This window comes from Mytilus californianus, unplaced genomic scaffold, assembly GCF_021869535.1.
Source record: "Mytilus californianus isolate M0D057914Y unplaced genomic scaffold, xbMytCali1.0.p SCAF_2, whole genome shotgun sequence".
Lineage (NCBI taxonomy): Eukaryota > Metazoa > Mollusca > Bivalvia > Mytilida > Mytilidae > Mytilus > Mytilus californianus.
The window spans coordinates 80667403-80676614 of NW_026262668.1; positions in this window are offsets into that span (position 1 = coordinate 80667403).

Consider the following 9212-nt stretch of genomic DNA (forward strand, 5'->3'; position numbering starts at 1 on the left):
TATAATTAATTCATGGGATTGTCGTCATAAAATTTTAAAATTATATTCATAATGTGCTGAGGTGTAAGAACAGGTTAAGTAAGAACTGGATATATTTACAAATAAGAATTTAGAATTTAAGTGGTCTTAAATTAAACTTTCTTAAAATTGTTAGTTAAAGGTGCTATACGTACATCAGAATTTATAATGAAAAGGTTATTTTATAAGAGTTATGTAAAAGGGTTGGGGTTTTGAACAATTCACATGACATATATACACAAGTTTTCCTTCACAGTTTAAAATTACCTTATTTGGGATCTTGTCATTATTCTTTAAAGGACTTAGGTACTTGATATCTTAAAACTTTGCAATTTTTTTTTTAATTTAGGTTCTAATAAGTAATAAAATAGTAAGATGACCTAAGATGGTAAAGTAGGGAACCTTTTTTGTGAGCAGCATGTGCATCTCATAGCACATATTTCTAGCCAGAGTTTCAATGTTTTCATACACAGTTGAGTAACAGTTTATGTCCTTGCTAGTACAGTCCATTATGAGCTGCAGTAAATTCCCTTGTATGATCTTCTTGTATGTTGAGGTGTCAATTTCATCCATTGTCTGTTCGATTTTTGAGCAATATTTAGATCTTATTTGCTCCAATTCTTTGCAGCGTAGAATAAAATGTTCTAGATCTTCATTTTCCTGTTCACAGATTGGAAATATCGGGTTAACTTTCGGATCGAACTTAGCTCTTTTGGCTTGGAATATGTACGTTTGAGTACTTATTCTTGCTTTTATTTCTCCTGCCTTTACATCTTTACCATTGTTTTTTACCCTTTTCCATATATTGTGAGCTTCATTTAATGGATTGTTCTGTATCTCTATGTATTTAAGTGATGTTTTTTCCATTTTTTCATAATGACATTCATTTTTCCAGTATTCCTTGATCTTTATTCCTACTAGTCTTTTCCATTCGATTTTCTTAAGTGGGTTTTCTATGTAGTATAACTACTAGATTTCAAATTGTATTTTGATAGAGTTTTTTCCACTCTGTTGATAAAGTCTTTTCCTCTTTGGTCTGAAAATGCTATTTGTCGGCGCAGAATTTCACATTCTATGGTTCCTGAATTTCGAACAATATTCATGAAGAAGGTAAGTAGATTTTTGTCTAATGTGATGGCAATAGGTTCTGCTCCTACCAGGGTATAGACAGCCATATTTGCTGTATTATTTGGAAGCGCTTGAATTTGTCGGAGGATTTTTCTCTCTGCCAGTTCTAGCATATCCTTTTCTTTTGCAAGTAAGTTCACCACCTCAAGTCCGTAGATGCTTCTTGGTACTGTATATGTTCTCCATAGCTTGTATGCGACCATGGGTGAGAATCCCCTTCTGACATGTAAACCATCTCCGAGAAGGCTGTATATTGTTGCCCTGCCGGTTCTTATTCTTTCTGAGATATTTACCCGGTTTTGTTCGTTTCTTTTGATACCTAGATGTTTGGTTTCATTGGTTATATTGATGTCATCGTCTTCGAATTGCAGTGTTGATATGTTTGAGCCTTTTGCATTGTATAAAACAGCTTCAGATTTAGTTGGAATGATTTTAACTAGATTTCTGCTTGAATGGTGCTGTACTATGTCTAATATTCCTTGTGCGTCAGTAGTACTATTTGCCAGGACAGCAATGTCATCGGCACATGTGGGTGCAGGGACTTGTATATCACCAATACATGCTCCAAGTCCACTTTTTAAATTGCTATCCAGTATGACGTTGTTGTAGCATTTCTTCTTCTTCTTCTTCTTTAAGTTTCTAGCGATCCTTCAATTATTGAAGATTATTCGCCGGGCGTCGACTATAAAATTTTATAATTTACATTGTAGCAAGAAAAATAAAAAGAAACAAAATCAAAAAATCAAAATAATGTATGTGCATTTGAAAAATTTCATTTAGATAAAACTATATACATTTGATAACAAAATAGTTAGGGATAGAAAATGGGGATGAGAGCAGATTCTGAGATCATACTCTTGAATCCCTGTACTGTACTGCATGATACTATTTGTTGTGGCAGAAGATTCCAATCTATAACTGTTCGTGGATAAAATGAATATTTATAACTGTCTTTAGATGTTTGTATTACCCTAAATGAGTGTGGATTGCTATGTCTAGTTCTATTGTCTAATGGGATCAAAAGGTTATATGTAGGGACTGCAACAATTTCATGTATAATTTTGTAGAAGAAGACAAGTCTGTATCGTAAACGCCTAATTTCAAGTGGGTACCAATTTAAGTCTGTCATCATTTCAGTAACTGAGCTGGTGTTATGGAAGCGGTTGCATGAGAAGCACGCTGCTCTTCTCTGAACTTTTTCAATTTGTGAAATTTGCTGTTTTTGATGTGGATCCCAAATAGTTGAGCAGTACTCTAGTTTTGGTCGGACAAGAGCTTTAAATGCATGTGCTTTAACTTTAGGTGAGGCTATTTTTAGGTTTCTACGAATAAATCCCAGAGACTGATTAGTTTTTGATGTCATGTTATCGATATGTTTGTCCCATTTTAAATTTGATTGAAGAGTTAGGCCTAAATATTTTGTAGAGTCAACTTTTCTAGAGAGTGATTGTGTAATTTATAAGTGAAGTCTAAAGGTTTGCGTTTTTGAGTTACACTGAGAATGTTGCACTTATCAGGGTGAAAATGCATGAGCCAATCCTGCTCCCATCTGCCGGCCGCTTCCAAGTCAGACTGTAATTTATATGTGTCATCTGGTTTTTTAATTTCCCTATAAATAATACTGTCATCTGCGAACAATCTTAATGTACTATGTTCAATATATTCTGCCAAATCATTTATAAATATTAAGAATAAAATTGGACCAAGCACTGTGCCTTTAGGTACCCCAGATGTTACAGGATTTTTATTTGATGTTTCACCTTGAAGGACTAATGTTTGTGTTCTGTTTGTTAAAAAATCTTGAATCCAATGTAATGCATTGCAATTTATACCGTAGAAACCGATTTTATACATGAGATGGTGGTGTGAAACTTTATCAAATGCTTTTGCAAAATCCATTATTATGATGTCTGTTTGAATGTTTTTATTATTTGAATTTGCAAGATCTTGAATAAATGATATTAGCTGAGTTTCACAGGAGCGAAATGATCGAAAACCATGTTGTAAGTCATATAGTATTTTATTTTTTTCCAGATGTTTCATTATATTACTAGCTACAACATGTTCTAATAGTTTGCAGCAGATGCAAGTCAATGATATGGGGCGATAGTTTATAGGGTCGTGTTTGTCGCCTTTTTTGAATGCTGGACATACACTTGCGTGACGCCAGTCTTGCCAGCATTTATATAGCGTTGTAGATAGTTTTGCACCTTGTTGAATTTCTTGTAACACCATTACATCTTCTGTACATTGACCTTCCCATTTAACCTTAATGCTCATACCTTTATACAAGTTTCTCAGTAGTATCCAGAGTTTTCCTTTTATTCCATAATGGTACAGCTTGTTGAATAGTATTTCATGGTTTAGTTTGTCAAATGCTTTTTCTGCATCAAGAGTTATTAAAATCATCAGTATCTTTAATTTCTTACTTTCTTCGATTGCTTCTGATGTGAGGAAAGCTGCGCATAGTGATGACACTCCTTCTGTAAAACCTCTTTGCAAGGAGTTTTGAATGTAATTGAATACAGAGTCAACTCTATCCTTCAGTATACTTTGTAATATTTTTGCAAAGGTTTTAGTCACAGTTATTACTCTATAGCTAGATGGTAATGTTTTGTCTTTTTCCTTCTTTAGGATTGGTGTAAGAATCCCTGTCTTTAGGAAGGTTGGTACATCCAGATATGTTAAAATTAAATTTAGCAAATGTACTATAAAGGGAGTTAACTCATCCATCCCATATTTGTAGTGTTCTGCCGAAATTCCATCCTCATCCGGTGCTTTTCCTGCTTTAAGTTTTTCTATAGCTTTATTAACCTCCTTTACATTGACATGATCAATGCCTTGACCTTTTTCCCTTTCTATGGATTCTATTATATTGTTTTGTATTTCTACTAGCTCTAGCTTTTCAGTGTCAAAATTTTCCTATAATGATGGCGTAGCTAGTTGTTGAAAATGTTCTTGCCAAATGTTCATTATGCTTGGTCCATCTTCTGCAGTCTTTTCATTCAGTTTCAGTATCTTGGTGTTTTTCTTTGCATGTTGATAAGCTTGTAAAAAAAAGTTTTGTGTCTGCATTTGAAGCTTTCATAATTTTTCCCGCTGTTGATTCTCTCTGAGAGGCATAAGCTTGTCTTTGTGCTTTTCGAAGTATTCTTTTTGCAGCTGTCATTTCGATTTTGAGCTCGTTACTTCTGTCTTGAGGTGCTCCATGTTGCCTCCATACTTTATATGCATTTTTTGATTGCTTTGATGCCTTTTCTATTTGTTCATTCCATATCGCCTTTCCCTTTGATTTGATTTTGATTTTTCTTCTATACTTTGGAATTGCCGCTTCTCCAGCTTTATGTAGCAATTTTTCTAAATTTCTTATATCTTGCTCTATGATTCCTTTTGATTTTTGCATGAGGTTTGGTAGATCTTTATTGATGATTTCCTTATAAATTTGATGGTCACAGTCAGTCCATTTAGGTTTTGCTATGATAGTTGTTGCTTTTCCCCTTACTTTTTTCAGTTGGCTATTCAGTGTCAGAATAACAGGTACATGGTCCGAGGTATTCTCTGGGTCAGTATCAAGGACATCAATTTGTCTGATTTTATTTATTATTTCCGAGTTATTTTTGAAGGGGAAGTAATCAATTTGTCCTTTCGATTTACCATTCTGGTGATAAAATGTTTCTTTTAATGGGCATTTCTCAGTATTTCCTACACATTTTTCCTTGCAGAAAGTCTGTAGAATTTTATCATGAGGTGTAGAGCTTCTATGGAGTGACCCGTTCATGTCTCCACATACTATAATTTCGTGTGTATCTTTGTATTTCTCTATCATTTCATCAATTTGAGCCAAAGTGTCTTTGTATTCGATATCTGCATTTTTGTTATCTGATGGCATATATACATTTATAAGACATATTTGTTTGCCTCCTTGTTGAAAATGTATGGCTTGTAATCTATTTCCACCGTCTATCAGTTCCTTTATATTTTCATTAATTTCTTTTTTCCAGATTATGGCTACTCCACCATATCCCCTTTTCATTGAAACGTTGAAATCAGGGTCGTCATTATCATCAACGCTTTTAGCTATGTATGCGCTATTTTCAGCAATTTCAGCTATGATTTTCTTTTCCGCATTGAAGAACCAGTGTTCTTGAATGCATAACACCTGTACATCCCTTAACAAGTTTTTGATTTAGAGAGCGTTTGACTTCACATTTTGTACATTGAGTGTACCTGTAATGATATCCTCCCTTTTATCTTGTTTGATCGGCCGCCGCCTAAAAAATGATTTGGCTTCTTTCTATTCCCATCTTCTTTTGTTTCTAGATTGTCAGAATGAACTAGTCCCTTTAGATGCTTAGGACCACCAACATTAGCCCCCCTTTGAGAGGGAAACTTCTGATGGCAGTCCGCTTCCAGCGGGGCGTCCCCACTAGAAGCCGTTGTTATAAGACCAGTTCTGGACGTGACTTCTACTTGATGGTTTACTTCTGTATGCGTTTTATCTTCATCATTTTTCGCGGTAGTCAAAGCAGCTGAACTTGTTAGATTGATGTTCATTCTAATTTTGTCTTTCAATTTCTTCTGCCTGACTTTGTTAAGCTATTACTGGCATGCTTGTTCTTTGGTCATAGAATCTTTTATTGTTGTTTCTTTGACTTTGTTCCTTTCTGTTTGTCTGTTGTTGACTATATCCTTGGTGGTAATTTATATTTTGTGGTATAGGTTGTGGAGCTATCCTATATTGCTGTCTGTATAAATGTGCATTTTGTATCATTTTAGTGTTGATACTGCCAGTTGGTATACTTCTATAGCCAGTGTAATGGTGGCTGCTTTGGCCAATTGCAGGTATAGCCTGTATTCTGCTATTGTGGTACATCGGCGCTTGTATATGGCCATGATTTATTCTGCTCTGCTCTGTTGGTATCTGGCTATAGTGTGGAGGTGCCATATAATTCATGAATAGTGGATTGGCTTGATTAGGAATCCTGGATTGCTGATTTGTTAGCTGTACGCCAGTATGCTGATCACTCATTTGGTGTTGGTTTGTGTTCCTAGTATTATCCATATTCTGGTTATAAGGATAATATTCATGCTTTCCTGGTCTTTGCCACATTCTTAGTTCTTTCTGTAGTTCCATTATTTGCAGTTTATTTCTTAATTCATTCATTTCCATTTGATGTTTAATTCTTAGGTCTCTATTTTCCATTTCTAGCCTGAAGTTGTTCAGCATCATATCTACTTTGTTTATAGTCTGCTCCTGCGAGTTGTTGCTACAGTTACAATTTGGCTGATAGGATTTTAAATTACCTTTGTCAATGGTGCTTTCTTCTGTTTGCATCCTCAGTAGATTGATTGTATTTCTATAGTCTCTATTGGTATCTTCAATTATGACTAGTCTTGGTCTGCATTGTGCTAATTGATCTTCCAGCTGTTGAGCAGTTTCATTTATATTTTTGCACTTATATTGCCTTTTCGGTTTTGCTTTCATGTTTTTTTGGCTCATCTACATGTTCTATTTGTTCATTTCTGCCATTCTGTAACATTTGGTTAGGCTGTTTGTATGTAGCCATTATTTTCATTTCTAATTCTTCTGTGTTTGCATTTCCTGCTTCTTCCTTCGTAATGTAATTTCAAGTTGGACTGTCTTTAGATGTATTGTCTGGCACGTTTTTAACTAAATGGACCATTTCACTATATTCCTCTGTCGAGCCTTGTTCTTTTAGACTTACTTTTGGTATTGTTTCTTCTGTATCTATAATTGAGTTATTGCTTCTCAGTGATATATTAACCACATCCATGTCCATAATACTAGTAGAGCAGCTCCTACATGAATACTGTTCTTCTTCAGTTTGGCTTATCCTTACAGGATCAATGTTTTCACATGTATAATGAAACAGTTGGCCGCATGCAATACAGTCTATGAATATTTCTGGTTGTGCTGTCTGATTGCATATAACCTCTACCTTTGGTGTAGTATGGAATAAATTGATACGATAGAGTTGTCTGTTATTTCTTCTATTTCTGACCGAATGTGATGTTCTGATGCATAGCCCTTGGTTATCATGCTGGTGTTTTGGCAAGAGCTTGTATGTAGAGTGTTGTTCAAAGTATATGTCTATTTCCCCCTTTATAATTTCATAAGCAGCTGCTGATAGCTCTAGGATGTAGTTTTGATGTTTCTGCTCAATTTTTATGTCCATTGTTCTATTACATGCTTCTAGCTTTTTGTCCAAGGCCCTGGTTTTATTGATACTAAAGTTTTCATATTTAGCTGGTGTATAGGGCTGAGGTTATATCAAGACAATATTAAGGATGTATTCTTCTGACGTTTCAGTCTCGTTGAAATCTCGTATAATAGTGGAAAAGAGACGTTATCGGCATGGGAACTAGGGAAGATGGAAATTACAATATCAGATCAAGCTACTCATCTGGGAATAACAAGATCCTCCAAAAATGAAAATATGATAAATGTTGACGAAAGAATAAGTTTGGCGAGAAGAACATCTTACTCACTGATGAAAACAGGCGTCCATGGAACTAATGGACCGATCCCAAGTGTATCCTACAATATATACAGAATATATATATTGCCACGCCTCCTTTACAGCTAAGAGGTCCTTCCGCTAAATATAAGGCAACTAAAAGCACTTAGCGACTTTCACTCAACATTCCTGAGAAACATCCAATCTATGCCTGCCAGAACAGCTTCAGTAGCAATTTATGCGTTACTTGGTGCCCTCCCGCTCGAGGCTGAGCTTCATAAACGTCAATTGAATCTTTTTCACTCCATTCTTATCTCAGAAAATCGAAACCTGAAAGAAATTTTACTACGACAATATCGTATGCAAGTAAATCAAGGAACTTTTCTAGAAAGAAAAGAATCTATTCTACAAAAATATAATCTGCCTACTATAGAGGAACTTTGGGAAAACACACCAACTAAAATTAACTGGAAACACACAACAAGATCTGCAATCATAAAATTTTGGCAGGAATGGATAACAACAGAAATTTCTCAAAAATCAACTCTTCATCGTCTTGACATTAACTCAATAAATATTGGAGAAACTCATGCAGTCTGGAACACAGCTTTGAATTTACCAGGAGAAACAAAAAGGGCAATAGTTAAAGCAATAATTCTTACTGGAACTTACATGCTTCAAGCAAATAAGGCAAAATTCAAAATTGATAATGTTGACTCAATCTGTCCAATCAGTAGGTTTGAAGAAGAAAACCTCATCCACTTAATCACCAGATGTCCAATCCTTGAAGGTATCCGTAGAAAACATTATGGACCCATCAAACAACAGATTGTGCACAAAATTGGAAGCAGTCAGTGGAATAGTAAGTTCCGTGATAGAGACATTATATGCCAGTTGATAACAGACTGCAGGAAACTTACTGGAGAATATCTGCCTCATGATGTAGTGCTTATGAACAATATAGAGACTACATCTCGTAGGATGTGTTTTGATATGCATGTTAAGCGACTTAACTCAATGAACATAGATAAATGAAAGTGAATATGTGTATTCAGTATTAACCACAGTGACTAATCAATAGCTGTCGTTTTATATTATCACCTGTGTGCTTGGACTTTTGCACGCTTAACTATAGCATTATCGAATGGCTTATCTGTGTGGCTTGGTATGCCTGCTAGAATAACAGTAGTATAAGTGGCCTTGTCTTGCTATGTTGCGCTGATTACAAGAGCATTTATATGAAAAACGTTTTAGATTTTTAAAGATTTCAGTCTGAAATTTTTACCTTGTACATATATTAACATTTAAAACAGTGCATACTTTTATGATAGAAGTTTTAAGTGACATACTATGTGGAATACTTTTAAAGTGGATTATATTGCGCCCGTGTAACATAAGCCTTATATTCTATATGGATATTGTGCCGGTGTAATATAAGCCCAGTTTTTTAAAATCCGTTTGGATGTGATGCTCATTAGCAGGAGGAAGATACAGAAAAGAAGAAGAATTAAGAAGGAGTTATTTCCAAAACATGTGATACAAGTGGAAAATATCAATGAATTTAAAAAATATTATAATCAAACTTAT